Source organism: Pseudochaenichthys georgianus, chromosome 15 (assembly GCF_902827115.2).
Source record: "Pseudochaenichthys georgianus chromosome 15, fPseGeo1.2, whole genome shotgun sequence".
NCBI lineage: Eukaryota > Metazoa > Chordata > Actinopteri > Perciformes > Channichthyidae > Pseudochaenichthys > Pseudochaenichthys georgianus.
Window position 1 is genome coordinate 35559718 of NC_047517.1, and position 17001 is coordinate 35576718.

A 17001-nucleotide genomic window follows, 5' to 3' on the forward strand; every position below is an offset into this window, starting at 1 on the left:
AATCGGGTCTTTTACATAATCATAAGTGGAGCTGCATAATTACTTGTTTCTAATTACAAAGTGTATGAACGGTGGAAGTCTACCGTTGACTTCTTTGGGGTAGACACGGCCCAATACTAAAGTATACTGATATACAATAACAGACCGTAAGGGTTTGAAATGAACAGCTGTTGTGGTGTTAGTGGTAAATCCAAGAGGTAACATTTGTACTGGATGTTAAAAAGGCTCAACAACGATCAATAACTATGACTATATAACTATAACTATGAATGGTTAGGTTCAGCGTTTCCGCCAGGCGGGCGTCGTGCCGTCATATGACGCCCTTATTCGGCTCGGAACGCCCTGAACTCGAGCCGAGGGCGTCCAAAAACATTAATAATTTGAGAGAAGTTTTTATCGCTTGAAATGACGAAAAGGAAAAAGGACATCCTTCTGTCGGAGGGGCAAAGGAGTCTGGTGGGACTCTTTTCGCCGCCAGCAAAGTGCGTTCATGCGACGAAAAAAACAAAAAAACACCGCCGCATCTTCCAAGGACCGTGCCAGGAGGGGTGTCCCTGTCGGCAGGGAGACGTAAGGAGATAGTGTAAGGGACGGCTCAATTAAAAATTCAAGTCACGTGACACAAAGTGACGTCACCCCCCCCCCTCAGCCCTGGTCTGGCGGAAACACTGGCTCGGTTGGAAACCAGTTAATCACTATAACTTGATCACATGTCAGAAATCAAAGCATAGCTGTGCCTCAGTATCTGCAAACTGTCCTTCTGTCTCTCCATTGGCTACATGGCGATAATGATGCTGATAATGAAAGAATACATGTGTATATATATAGTATTCATTATTTTGTAGGCATCAGACGCACTAGGTTTGGTTTAAGTGAGAAATGGATTGTGGTTTTTAATTCGATATCTTTTAGATTGCGTTTTGTGCTTCTGTCGCTGACCTTGAATAAGCGCTCTGAGTTCCCACACATAACTATAAGACAGTTATTATGCATTAGCTGCAAACAGCGGGCAATTTAGGAAAACGAAAGACATGAGATTGAAGCTTTAGTTACGATGTTCAACATGAGAGACTTCTCCAGAACATTCATTACAAAGTGTTTACTATGGAGCAACAGTAAGTACATCCTGCAGAAGAAAGTGGCATCACGGTTGTAGATGTCTCTCGTGCGGCCGTGATCGTGAGCAGTGTTTCAGCGGGACATGATCTGCACACAGCCAAAGCCTCTCTTAATGAGCAGAGTGTGTATCTGCAGCTCCTCTCATCTCACCGTTTGAACATTTGTGTTCAGAGCCCGTGTTAAACACAGACGATAGGTTTGTCCTGCTAATATGTTTCCTCCTCTCATCCTCCTCTCTCCTAAACACACACGCCTCCCTGCTCTCCCCTGCTAACTCCCTCTCTCTCTCTCTCTCTCTCTCTCACACACACCCCTTTGGCAAACACGTGTGACCTCGGAGCTAACAGTAGAGCGACCTCTCTCTGCTCCACCTCAGAGGTCAAAAAGAGGCGGGGGCTCGGGCAAACAGAGTTCACATAATAGACTCACTCTGGAGATGAAATGTTCACATTGGGAGACTTCACTTTGTGCCCGCGCACACACAAGATCTGCCACTTCCTCACAGAGCCCCTCCTCCAACACACACGAACGCGCACATGACCAATGAGACACACACACACACACACACACACACACACACACACACACACACACACACACACACACACACACACACACACACACACACACACACACACACACACACACACACACACACACACACACACACACACACACACACACACACACAAAACCTTTAACATATTAATAACATTTTAAACTGTATACCCCGGTTATATAGGCCCTTTTTGTTGTTGTTGTTGTTGTTGTTGTTGTTGTTTGATGTATATATGTCACACTGTAGGACCTAAAGAAAAACGATATTTCTGGATGTACAACATGTAGAATTCTTGACAATAAAGCTGACTTTGACTTTTGAATGAGGGCACGAGATAAGTTTGTGCCCCGATGGGAGGCTGACAGGCAGGTAGGCCATCCAGTTATTTTAGCCGGGCCGGCTCAGACGATTGGTCGTGCTTTTTACAGCGCCACGGCTTCCAGAGATGACATGTTTTTATGGATTTTTTGTCAAAGCACTTCAGATATTTTCGTTTTAATAGTGCACTCTGTGTCTTGTAGAAATGACAATAAAGTATGTCTAAGTCTCTAAGTCTATATTCATTGCTATCGGGATGTTAAGAGCATTCCATGGAATATAACAAAAAGTGTATCTCGCGCCGTTTTTTTTAACTTACATACCCCACCTTTAACTTTCATATAAACTGGACTATAATAATCGGATTACAAGAAAACAAATGCCATTTCTGGACTATTTTTCCATTTGTCTAGCCAAGCTGCGACAATCACACAAATACAATCCTCCCGCTTCCTTAACTCCCCCACATCTCCCTCCCTCCCTCCCTCCACTCCATCAAATTGTGTTTTTGCCACAAATCAATAAACATTATCAGAGAGTGGCAGACTATGGGCTGGTGGAGGCAGCCTCTGTCTGTTAAAGCCCAGACCGCCCTGTCTCTATCACAGGCTGGGTGAGAAGGCCAGGAGGAAACAGAAAGACACACACAAGAAAAGACAACACACACACACACACACACACACACACACACACACACACACACACACACACACACACACACACACACACACACACACACACACACACACACACACACACACACACACACACACACACACACACACACACACACACACACACACACACACACACACACACACACACACACACACACACACACACACACACACACATTTTTGTTTATTTTGTATATTTCAATTTGATGCATATTTCTTTTTTAATGCTAAATATATATTTGTAAGTACTTTCTTTTTATAATCGTTATATTGTTGACCTTCTCCTACAACTCATAGATGTTTGCATCACCATACACCAAAGCAAATTCCTACATGTGCCTGGCAATAAACTTGGTTCTGATTCTGAAGACAAGCGTTGCACACACACACTTCAGATCAGTCAAATAAAAAACAAACAAGACGCACACACACGTACGCGCAAAATGGCGGGGACTTATCGGAGCAGAATACATACAGACATAAATGGACATGCTGGAGGATCAAACGGTGAGTCTGCGAAGCATGCACGGTCCTACGGGGAGAGTTTTCTCAGTGGAAAACAATCAAAGTGGAAAAGAAAAGCGCAGCAGTGAAGCGTTTAAGAGTTTCACAATAATCTGAAGAGTAGAGGACAGTTTGTTTGGACCATGCCACTTTAAACTCTCGCTAACCCGTTAGGCCGCCGTATCGCTGCGATATGCACGTCAGCTCGTTTCAGCGCCAGAAGTCCCGGCTCCTATAAGAACCGTTTAACCGAGCTCTAAATAAGATGATTTTCAACCTGTCCCCACTTAGGTCGGGGCTGGAAAAGGGAAATCAGGGCGCTGCCATACACCATTTTCTCAATTACCTTTCTCATTATTATCACCCGTGTTCATTACTTCTATTATCATCCTGCCTTTCTGTTGCACCCCCCCCACTTTAGGCTAGCTTAGGCCGTCGTGGCTGTCGTGTTGGATGAAGAGAGAGCGGCAGAATCGAGAGCTTTTAGCGAGGCCAGAGCACTTCAGGTAATTAATATAGCGAGAGGGGGCAGAGCAGAGGAGAATATGTGAGTGTGTGTTCGCCTGTGTGTGTTTTTGCTGAAGCGCCTGATTGGGGAGCTCACCTGCCGATACCCCCTAAAAGGTATTTCATTAGCGAGTCTTTTACCATACAAGCACAGGAACAAAGCCTCGGTTACGCCTGTCTCCACTCCAACTCAACGGGGCCCTCCAGGAGGCCGGTAACCATGTGAGGGAAGAGCAAAGAAGAGTGGAGGAGCCGAGAGGAGAGGCTATCCCCGTTCATAATCTCATGACAAAAGGCCAAAAGGCATCATCCTATTAACAGCGTGATCTTCACCAGCTCATGCTAGCTCCTTTCCACAGGGGGATCTCTTTTATTATTAAGGTGAGTGGGTGATAGGCGCCTCCCTATTAGCCCTGGGACAAGAGTAGGTATGGAGGGGGGAGAGGAGAGGGGAGGGGAGGGGAGAGACCCCATGCTAGGGTCCTGCTTGGTGCCTTTTTTCTATTCTTCGGGATGAGAGCCTTTGCTTGGACCTTTGGGGGCCGGCTTCTATTCGGCTTCAGTGATACAACACAAAGTCTTCAATCAGTCACCTCGACACCAGCGGTGATGCGCACTGGGAGAACATCTCCAGCTCCACCTGTTTAAACTCATCCGCACCAATACACCCATTAACATGCCTGGGATCAGCCATTAAGGGAATTCTGACTTTATATCTTTTGAAAGCTGCTGCATTACATTCGTTTTGTATTGACGTTGTGATGTTATGGTGGAGACATCCCAGCTCCAAACATTGAGAAGACCTTCCTGATAGTAGGTTTGCATATTAAGTTGGGTTAGGTAGTATATGTATGCCGTTCTTTGGCATATATTCCATAATAAACTCTTAGCCTATTGTCATTTAGGTGGTACCATGTCGTAGGCAGTTTTCTCCCAAGACAAAATGTACAAAAATCCAGCAATATTTTGAAGACACAGCTATCCTAACTCAGCTTTCCCATCTCTGTCTTACGCTCATATTGCCCAGGCTTCAAAGTAACCTGCACAAGTAGTCATACATTTAAAAACATATCCTGATTGGTTATTTATACATACACTATATATTGTATTACCAACCTTTGTTCTACATCTATGAAACGCCAATATTGTCATTCTCATTTCGATAAGATCACCTTCCTCTCTTGGATTGCTTTTCGATATCGGCAGTCGTTGCCAATGCTGCATGAGAAACTTTCCCTGCTATATATTCCGTTGTAGTGTCTACGTTTCACAATATGAAGCTAACGTGCATTTCAGTCTTTATAGATTTCAAGATGTATTTCTGTTAAGGAGTTAAAGTATTTAAAATGGTGGGGTGAAGGGAAATGTATTCAACAGTCAGTGTGTGAGAGAGGGAAAGAGAGATTAGTCTGTTTTCGGTTTGAGTGTTTTGTTTTCTGCTCAGTGGGGGTGCTTACCGATAGCCTCAGGTTACACAGGAGAATTGTGGGAAAAAATGTAGCCTGAAATGTGTTTGTGAATGACAGCAATGTTTGGCTTCAGACTATCCGAAAAGGTGAAGCTGCTTAACAAATACAAGTGTAATGTTTAATAAATACAATTATTATTTCTTCCTGTAGTGACACTTTGTATAGTTTCTATAATTTGATTGTTACATTCCAAGTTACATATTTTTAAATCTGTTTTACAAGAAGCGGGCTACAATTGCATTTGAATGGGCAATCCTCTATTCTGAATGAACCGTTAACACAAACACACAGATTACAAACACATTTCTCCCTAACTAACTAATTTATTTCTCATTTATAAATAACTCTTCAGTAAGAAAACACACACAAACATGTATGTCTCAGTTGTGAGTGCAAAGCCAAAGTTTGTCTGGACAAAAGTGGCTTGTTTATAGACTTACTATAGAGATCAATAATTGGGACGGTTATGTGCAGTAGGAGGAGCAACAAGTCTCCAATGATCAGATTATTTATTAATGTCAATTAAAACAACAAAAGAGAAATGGCTGCCTTCCATGCCGATTAGTGGACTCACTATATTTTCTAATTTAATAAACGTAACATGCTTCAGATCCATGCATGCATCTTCCTTCAAGATGCTTTGAAAGGACATTTATGCCAAAGAACTACATGTTTACCTACTAAGCACACACAGTTTGACTGACTTGCAAAGTTAGAATTTAGCACATTTTGTGTGATAGATCTCCGAGGGGCCTTAAAAAGGTATTTCAGAGGACAGATACTGAAGAGATGCACTCCACGGGCTTACAACCTGCCACACACACACATTTACACTCCCACACCATCACCACCATCGTCCTCCATCCTCCTCTGTAGCCCAGTAAAAGCCTGTGATGACCTGGGTGTGTAGCTTATTAACCTCCCCATCAGTTCTTATCAGCCAATGAATAGCCCAGTCATCTGCCCCCTCCTCCTGAATCTAAGGGTGAAGAATTTCTCCTCACGTCAGGACTATAATTCAATCCACACACAAATCATTTAAAACACACACACACACACACACACACACACACACACACACACACACACACACACACACACACACACACACACACACACACACACACACACACACACACACACACACACACACACACACACACACACACACACACACACACACACACACACACACACACACACACACACACACACACACACACACACACACACACACACACACAGACAGAGAGGGAAGGGGATCAGTGGATATATTTTGTCCACCCCGGTCCTGGTGGGCTTCCAACACTGGCGTGGACCAGATGTTACTGAAATGATTTACAATTGGAGAAAACAACAGAAGGCGTGTACATGGTCTGTGTGTGTGTGTGTGTGTATGTGTGTGTACCTTCATGCCGGCCCCCCTGCCTGCCTGAATGTGTGTGTGAGGGCCGGAATAAATTAATGGCTGATTTCTCCCCTTGCTTTGATGGCATTAAGAGCCCTCTCCTTCTCAATGTGCCGCGTTAAATGCTTTTCTCTCCTTCTCTCTTTCCCTCCGTCTCTCCCTTCTTCTTGTTTTTGACAAGCAGGGCCACCCAGCTGAAAGCAACTGATGCAAAACGCCGGAGTAATCCCACCGCCCCACACCCCCTCTCCATCCACCACCACCACCGCCACCGCCACCAGCAGCACCTCCACCCCTCCCGCTATCTTTAGTCTTTGACACAGTAGCCATTATCTGTGGGATTTAGTTAAACCGAACCTTCATGTATTTGTTAGGCCCTGGGTTGGTTTTCTCCTCTGACTGCTCTGCTCGAGTGTGGCCGGGCTGGGGGGAGTTTTTACATAATCAGCACAGCTAGCAGGGGGCACGTGAAGAGGGGGTCTGCAATGCCATCTAGCTGGATTCTGCTCAGAACATTATTAAACATAACAAATATGTATGAATAAGCCTGTAACTTTATTTAGTTTGGCTGCTAAAAACACTAAACTGAGACGACACTTTTTAAAGTTAAAAGCTCCAACGCAAATATAGAATGTGTAATGTCCCTGTTCTGCTTTAGAGAAACCAACATGGCTTGTTTCTTGACATTTTCAGGCAATGAAATGTATAAAACGACTAGAAAGCGATGGATAGTAAATAGTACATTTCTGTGAACCTTAATTTAATTTCCTCATAAATTATTACAAAAAGAGAGAATCTGAATCGCATGAAATCAAACTGAGAATAGTGACACAGAAATTACATTTATACCAAAATAAACCGCTCTGGTCAAAGTCTAACTTATCCAGAAAAACACATTAAAAATAAATCTACGTGTTAAATAAAATGTAAAAGAATATGGGTGGAAATCAACCGTGATAAATACAATCCAACTCTCGTCAACTGAAAAGTTATCATCTGTAAAAAGAGATGAAATAGTCCGTCTTAAAAAAGAAATGTTTGGCTTTCCTTTATTTCTAGATGGCAACTTGTTTCTCATTTCTATAAAACCGTGCTAAACACCGCAGCTCCCTCTCTGCCACATGCAGCTCCAGAGCTAAAAGCAGTGTTGTGGAATCCCTGTTGAAATGTGCAGATAAGCCAGGGCTCTGTGGGGCTAAGCTAAGGTTAAGCCAGGTGGTTCAGCTCCCTGAGTGTATGTTTACACACACACTGAGGTGTGAACCATTTGGGGAGCTTAGAGGGGCGGAGAAACACGAGTTGATTTAGTGCTAGTGTAAACCTTGGTACCTGTTGACGCTGTTAATTGGGACAGTTTAACACAAACATCAGCATGCATGTGTAGGGTTTCAGATTCAGGCCAGGAGTCGCTTTAACACACTTTAAGGGAACACACACTGTTAGGGCTTGGTGTCTAAATCAGGGTATAAGCAGGAAGTCAAATGTAAGACCTTTTTTAAGGCCCTTTCCATACATTTTAAGACCTCATCGCCACTTTGAGTTCTAACCGGTTACCTTGGCGACACACTTTACCTCACATTGACTATATACAGTATTGATTGTCCTTCCTCCTTATCTTCCAACCATTTGGACGCAGACTTGCATTTCCCCATAACGATGTTGCTTAGCAACCGGCGTAAACGGAGCTTCGCGCGCTATCAAGCAGTGAGCGCACGATGTCCTGTTCAGATGACGTCCAATCCAACAGGATGCCATCAATAAACTACACAGAATCACACTACACACCTACGCCATGACTACATTCAGGCAGACGGTAGAACACAACCTCTTTGGACACTTTATATACTTATTGAAAACAAGCTACAAAATGTAATACCTTAAAAATGCCGTTTAACACTTTTCAATAGCCTTCATTTTCGCTAAATTGATTTATCAACCTTTAATACTTTTTAAGACCCCCTGGAAAGGCAATAATTACTGAAAACTGTCACGAAACAAGGGCAGGCATCACATGTCTGCTCAGATTTGTAGATATTTGATATGGGCATATATCTTTAACGGAAATTCTGGCTTATTTTGTTAAATGAAAAAAAAGTTTAATCGAACAAACTTTTTAGGTTTTGGTGAAGAAAAGTAGGAATTAGAATTATAAAAGAGTCCGATATTACGCCTCAGTTTTGGATTGGTTTCTAAATGAATAAGTCATATATCATATATCATTCCAATAGCTTGCATATAGACTCTTATTTCACTATTTCACTTTTTTTCTTCTTGTATTGACTTGCACTATATGTTTCTGTGTATCTGTATTATTGTGTTGCACCGTTGGAGGAGCCTGTGACCTAAGACTTTCATACTCCGTAGCTATGTTCGTATGACAAATAAAGAACCTTGAAATAGATTTGAAAGCATCATTCCCTCATTTCGCTTTAACGGGGGCTCACTCAAAGGTCAACACACACACGTTAAGCATTTCTATTTATTTGCTAAGGAGTGAGATAGAGAAGGGGGGGTGGAGAAATGTCTGAATGAAAAAGTGTGAGTATGTGAGCAGAGCAGTGATACCCCCCCCCCCTCAACCGGCTAACAGACAGCTGCAATCTTTTTAGCATAAGTGGCTCCGCCTGCTCCATTAGCAAAGAGAAGGAGGGTGTGTGTGTGTGTGTGTGTGTGTGAGAGAGGAGGGGACAGCTCGACCCCCCTGGGGTAGATGTTAGAACAAATTTGAGGGGTGTCATATTACACGCCTTGTGACAAGAAGCAGAGGGTGATTGTTGAATTTGCTTGATGAATTAATCTGCGGACCAGTAATGGCTCTGCTAACAACATTAGTCATCCCTCTCACATCTCTGCGCTGAGACTCACTAGTTCCCCCCCCCCCTCTCTCGCTGTTACACAATCACTACATCCGCTCCTTCTTCATCTGTGCTGCCGGTTTCCTTTCTCTTGCAGCTCTGCTTAAGGGCAGTAGCTCAGTCCTCCTTTTACTAAAAAAAAAAACGGAATTCTGTAAAGCAGAAAAAGTCTTCGGTTTGATATCGTCCCTAATTCACACTGTCCCTAATGTGTTTGTAAATGTGTCAAATAAATCCTTTCCATGTGGCATAGCATTACATTACGACTGACACCACACACCAGGCTGCCACTGCCACTGGCTCAATACACACATGCAAAATTGCCGTGTTTAAATAGATATTTAAATGGAAATGTATTGGGACAGACAGCTGTTGGTATTTGTAGCCTGGAGTGCTCATTACAATGGGAAATGGGGAGGAGTGTGTATGCGGGGGTGATGACAACGGTAGCACGGCGAGCAGCTGTGTTAGCAAGTGAATGGTGTAATTACTGGCCAAACCTCTGTCATTAACCTGCATTGTGGAGTGCCACCGCAGCCGTTACCATAAGAAAGCCTTGATTAATTGACTGCAAGGTTGAAATTCAATTATGTTGTTGGGGTTGCAGTTTGTTAACTAAAAAATAATCTACTACATAAAACACTAACAACAAAGAATAATACATATCCCTGGAGCTCCGTGAGATTATGTGTATCTGCCATTTTAACTGTCGAGATGGAAGATACATACAAATATGTGAAGGTGGAGAAAACAGGTGGATTCAAACATGACTGCTTCACTTCAAGCCAACACATGAACCCTTATAATTAATTTATATGAAATACGATTTAAGCTACAATAAGACAATAAAGCTAAAATAACGTGTTTTATTTTTCTGTTTGTATGCATCGCTGTTTGAGTGTGTGTGTGAACAAATTCAGAATGTTTGTTAATGTGTCAAGTCTTCAAAGTGATGGAAGATAAATACAAATATGTAAAGGTAGAGAAAACAGGTGGATTAAACCATGATGGCTTCACTTCTCTTCAAAACCAACAAATGAACCCATATAATTAATTTATATGAAATACGATTTAAGCTACAGCGCTAAAACAAGACAATGAAGTGTTTTATTTTTCTGTTTGTATGCATCACTGCTTGAGAGTGAGCCCCCTGTGTGTGTGTGTGTGTGTGTGTGTGTGTGTGTGTGTGTGTGTGTGTGGACTAGCATTACTATACTTGTGGGGACCTACATCTATTTACATAGTCACGTGTGGGGACTCGCCTCCCTTATGGGGACACATTGGAGGTCCCCATAAGGGGGATCATTAATTTTAGGGTGAAGACTTGGTTAGGGTTAGGGTTAGGCATGTGTTGGTTATGGTTAAGGTTAGGGTAAGTCTCCAGGAAATGCATGTAAGTCAATGTAATGTCCCCTGAAGTGATGTATACATGGTGTGTGTGTGTGTGTGTGTGTGTGTGTGTGTGTGTGTGTGTGTGTGTGTGTATGTATGAACAAATTCAGAATGGTTGTTAATGTGTTGTGTGTGTGTGTGTGTTGTGTGTGTGTATTCTGTGTGTGTATATGCGTGTGTGTGACGATGTGTTTGGCAGCCTGCAGCAGGGTGTGTTGGAGCGGCTGCTGCATGGGGTCTCCGGCAGAGAGGCGGCTGATGAAAGCGTTGGCGGGATGCTCCAATAAAGAGCAGATTATCCTAAGCGGCCATTGTCCACCTCCCAATTCTCTGCCACTCCCCACTTACTCACCCCTCTGCTGGAAATGTTTATCAGGGGAGGAGTCAGACATAACTTTATCTGATTGAGAAGAAAAGGGAAAAATTGCGAATAAAAGCAGGCGCAAAATCATCGATAAAAAGACGGACGAATGAGAAAAACCCCGACAATAATAGCCGTTTAACAGCATATTCAACTTGTGGGACGTTACTAGCAGCGACACCCCCTTCCCCTCTCCCCCGCCCGTTGACTCCATCCTCCCAGCTCGTTTTATGTGAAGATTCTCAGACAATGCCTCGAGGATCCCGTTCCCTAATCTTCCTAAAAATCCCCCTTTTCATCCCCACTGTTAAAGAATGCATGAAAGGCTGACACCGAGCTGGAGAAAAGAGGAAGGGGGGAGAAAAAAGAGAGAGAAGCGGTGCACATCTGGGAGTGGAGGGAGGGTGGTGTCACTGTGCAGGACTGGGGGGCGGGGGGGGGGGCTCAGCATTGGTCGCTTGTGCAGAGTCCTTGCAAGTTGACTAATTAAATTGTTTTGCTGCTCAAACATTCAAATGGCCGAGGAGATTAAGGGCATGAGCGGGAATGGGAGTGTATCTGTGTGTGTGTGTGTGTGTGTGTGTGTGTGTGTGTGGGGGTGTTAATCTGTGTTCTGACCCAGTTGAACGTTGGAGTCACACACACATTTTCCACACAAAACAAAAAGCTCAAATCCTTTGTTTTGTCCCCTCAAAGGCAAGAAAAAAAGGCAATGGGTTTTAAAGGAGTGATCCCTAGATGTCTCCTTGCCCCCCCCCCACAGGGGAGATCGGTGAAATGAATTTAAGATGCCCACAAACACATTCCACTGATACAAAACCATTCGATTGGAAGAAAGCGAGTGCTCTTTTGTAACACTGACGGCAACGAGCAGGAACACATGTCCTCTTGGCCGTCGTCTATCTCAGTTGCCATGAGCTTAGCTTATAAACGAGAGTGTGTGATTATGGATAAACAACAGACACAATCTCCCTGCTCGGCCATTTCACTCACAATTCAGTGGACTCGCCGTCAGCGCAGCCTGTCCTTCCAAGTCTACCTTTATTGGCAGGAGCTCAATGTTAATGGGTTTGTTTTCAAAAGGGCGCCAAATCACTTGTTTCCCCACCGACAAAATAAAAGAGGCACCTAAAACACGACGCTGATTAAAGCCAACATTGAAACCTCTCTGCCTCCATCGTGGAGTCTGTGAACTGGGGAGGGTATTATAGTCCAGACACTTTTTCTTCTGTCGGTGCCGAAAGATTAGACTGGTTATCCCATTAAAGTTGGTAAAATGCCATTCTTGTGTCTTTAAGCTCTCGTATAGGAGGTCAAGATGAGTCTGCCCGCGCTTACGGATGTAATCTGCCCAAAGTTACAATAATTAATGTTAAGCTTCTTCAGCAATACGTTTGTGAAAGAACTGGCTCTGATAATATACTTAAAGCTGCACACGCTGTTTGTGTTGCTGCGATGAGACAAGGCAGGGCTTGATGTGCACGCGTTTATGAGTGTGTGTGTGTGTGTTGGAGTCCCTTATGCCACTCACGTAGCTCAGCTTAAATCTTTAGTCAGACTATAAGATGCTGCTGCTGCTGCCACAATGCTGGATTAGGGCGACAGGCAAGGGGAAAGGCGTGAGAGGCCGGCTCACTTGATGCTGAGGAAGTGTAACACACAATGATGCCTGCACTCTGAGTGAAATGTGAACTATGTTAGCCAGGAATTAAACGAGGTGTATAAATACAAAAGTCTTCAGATCCATATTTTTGAAACAAATACTAAAAATATGACGTGACTCGGCGTTTCCTTGCGATGCAGAGCCACAGGTTGACAAGCCGATCGGCAATCCTCCACACAATCACGGACGAAGCCGCTGACAGTCCGTCCCGTCCCGTCTCTCAGATGCTGAGGGGGATCCGCTGCATGTGTTAAAGTACATTAAGCTCTTGCCGGATCCCTCCTTGTGCCATTCTCCTCTCGTCGACTCGCAGACACAAAGGCAGATTAAAGGAGCGCGCGCCGTAAAAACCCTGTGTCAATCTTATCGGCTTCGAGTGCAATTTTTAAACATATGTTAATCTGGGAGAGCTAAATCTCATTCTCTCCTCTCTCTGCTTGTGTATCTCTTATCAAATGCGCAGTAGGTGAGAGGCAGCTTTGCGGCGCGGCTAAGTGCCATTATTTGGGTAATTGCGTCCATTGTTGCAGGTCATACAACTATTTGAAATGGGAGGTGTGTAAATAGGTGCAGGGGCCAGGTAGGGGGTGGTTGAGAGATATTCAAACAGGGGCCAGGGGGTTTTCTGCCAAGGCTACAAGACGCATTTGAATGCTTCTTCATACCTCAAGCTGCATTTTCAATAAGGAGTGTTTGATATATTTTCCCTGTGTAACAATACCTTTAGAAAACTAACAATGCCAAGGTCAGAGGCTTTACAAGCATTGGCAGGAACACAATAACGGAGAATGGTATCTTAATTCTGAGAGAAATGTGCATGGTGATAAAAGACATATTAAAGACTGCATCTACAGTTCAAGCTTTTCAATCTGCCCATAAAAGGTTACATGATAATCAAACAGGTTTTATTAGACAGCCATGTAATCATGTTATGGTGTCTATGTAATGAACACACAGCTTCTGCTGAATGCACTCATTTACGTCTCCTATATTCAATAAACTCGTATACATATTTAGTCTGTTGCAGGAGGTGCACGTTCTCCTCATGCTGCATGTGTGAAGGACAGTGCTCCCAGTGGTGCAAGAATAACAAGTTCATTAGTCGAGGGGGGGCGCCGCAGGAATTCAAATTCCCCCCCGACCCGTTCCTGGGCTCCGATTGGCTGGCCGCGTCGGCATGGCGAGACTCATTAGAGCCCAGCAGTAATTAAGAGTTGTTAGAAAGTGAATTCTCCAACCGCAGATTAGAAAATTAAACTATTTACTGATTACATATTAATAGAAGACAACAATGGCGCTTGCCATAAGCTTGGAAGGCAACCAAGGAATAAATCTGTGTACTTAATTACCATAAACAATGGGGGCATAGAAATGGAGTTTTATGCACACTCCCTCCTGTAATGTGTCTGATATCAGAAGACACTTGACAATTCTTGTTCAATTATCTCTATTATTTAATGTGCTGTGAACTGCCTCTGAGTAAATAAATTAACCACCCCAATTACTTGGGATTCATCTGGGGAGGGCCGCGGCGTAATAGAAAATGCCGCAGAAAGCTGCATTGTGCCCAAACCAGGGGAGAGAGGGGGGGGGGGGGGTGGAAAAGGAGAGAGAGCAGGGGTGAGTGAAAGGAGAAATAAATAGAGGTGGCAGGGATAAAAAGGAATAAAACAAATAGAAAGTGATGCGAAAAAGGATAAAGTAACAGGACATACAAAAGGAAGCATTTGAAAACTAAATGACTAAAGACTTCATTCCTTATTGCAAATATTATAAGTGCACATATAGGCAGATTGACCGACTTGAAGAAGAGGGGAAAGGATGAGGAAAGCAAAAGCATGTGATATCAAAGAGGGGTATGGAGGCGCGGCAGAGCACGGTGGATCTTCCCAGGCTCTCTGCTGCTGGAGCAGAGAGATGAACAATCAGTCATGGGTCAGTCGCGATGTCTGCTCCCATCTGCCCATCAGTCCTGCAGCGCTGCAGCAACCCCACTGAACACTGAGCTCTCGCACACTACTCAAGAGCTCGGAATCATATGATCACAGATACTGCCATGACTTCCACACTGCCTACTAAGTCCAGGAACACACTGCACATCGTTCTGGGTGTAATCTACATGTGTAGGTGGCGGGGCTATTTACCAGATGGCTAGATGTGAAAGTGAGAATAGTCGATGAAGGACATTAATACCATTTGTCATAATACACCAACTTCTGCTATGGCTGCCTTTCTGTGACATCCGGTCTCGACTTCAACTGAATTCCTGGTTATAGAATCCGCTGTCTCGTTCACATCTGAACTCCAGCTAAATACACATTGTGTAAAGTGGAGACACAATGTATTTCAGTCCTTTCTCAAAAGCCCAACTTCTGCCTCAGGTTTGTATGTCGAGTAGAAATACACTACTAATTATTTTCCAACTGAGTTTCATGTAATAGGTGATATAGTTTAAATGACGTTGTCCAGAACTAAGGAGGACACTGTCTTACAACTTTTTTATTGGCATCCAAAAAAAGCAGAAATAACATTCTGTGAAGTGTCCTTAATTGCACTCATACTTTGTAAGTCCCTAAATTGAATCAGGTATGTGAACATCTCATTATATATAAGAAAGGACTTCTGGCCTCCTTGTTAAAGGCCAGCCAATGTTAGGGAGGCGTGTGGCGCAGTGGCATAGTGCGTTGGTGTTCAGATCAGGGGAGCACAGGTTCAAACCCCACTGCAGTCAGCATGTCGTTGTGTCCCTGGGTGAGACACTTCACCCCAAATTGTAATGTAATGTTAACAGTGTGGCTGGTAGAGTAAAAGCATCAACCTTTGCTGGTAGCTGGTGGTCATCTCTCACCCTGTCCTCTAGAAAAGTGTAGCCACCAGTCAGATGTGATGGATCAATACCGGATGTTTTGCTTACAGCCAATCAGCCGCAGCTTCAATCAGACATTCGTGGCCCAGAGAGAAATATCTATCATCTATGACAGCCTATAGATAGGTGACCTCAGTTGCTGAGGGTGATAAAGGTTACTTTAGTTAGAAGCTGTCACCGGCGCATCTCGCTCTGATGCCTCCAGACCTTGGCCTAAAGGCACAATCCATAACCTATTGGATGAGTCTCTGGGACAAGTGCTGCAGAAGGAGATATGGAAACAGAAATGCACTTTCAGAAAGTAAGCAAGGTGCCTAACGCCATGTGGCAACTTTCATTTTCCCGTCGGTTCAACCAAATGCATAGGGGAACTCATTTGTACGAGCATTCTTTTATATTGTAAAGAGTCGCATAGTAACTGATCATGTTTCAATGCTGATGGTAACTATAAGCTGCAAAATGTAGCCTTAGGGGTTTAGACTATATTATTCATACCATGTCGTCCATTTATATTACCCTGCATCAAGCAGAAGTCCATGTGTCGACTTTTGGAAATCGCATTTCCTCGATATCATTCCCCGCTGATGGCATAAGGTGGTAAAAAGCAACCAAGGTTAGTTTCCTTTGTGATATCCTTTTATTATTTTGCCCTTGCCGTCTCTGTTGTCACCCTCTCCCTTTTCTAGTGAATCATATTTTTCAGGTATATAGTATATATTTATATAACTATATAGAGAGGAATCTTTATGGCTGAAGTAAATAACCTGGCGTCTTGCTGGCTAGCGGCTGGTTTATCAGTGGGTGGAGAAGAAGAAGGAAAAAAAACAGCCCTTCAGATTGACACAATGGCGTGCGCTCCGACAGGGGAGAGGGCACGGAGGCAGGGAGGGATGCGGAAAGCAGGAAAGCGAACACAACAAACGGAAAAGAGATAGTCTTGATATCAGGACACAAATGGGATGGGGTAGGTGAGCGCAAATCTCCCCACCCCACCTCCTCCCCTCCCCTGTGTTGCTTCTTTAGGATTTCGGGGGCTAAATCCACTGAGGTGGGCACTGATACATCAGAAAAAAGCATGAGAGCTGCTCCTAAATTACTACAAGACATACTGTAGCTACGGTCTCCGAACGCTTGTGAAATGTTACACTTCCTGGAAGCATGTCTTCTCGTTCTCCCCGCCATTCTTGGGCGAGGAACGGGATGGTTCAGTATCACAAATGGGATGCTATTCTCCAATTTCAGTTAGGGACTTAACGGAGCCAAGGCCCCTCTTTTGGCTCGACACACCGTCTGATGTCTTAAC

The 17001-nt window shown here is 43.8% G+C and overlaps 1 protein-coding gene across 4 annotated transcripts in view; it reads right to left on the reverse strand.

Moving 5' to 3' along the window:
• The window catches only part of ehbp1 (EH domain binding protein 1), a 188199-nt gene that overhangs the window by 23013 nt on the left and 148185 nt on the right, over positions 1-17001 (reverse strand). The window lies entirely within an intron of this gene.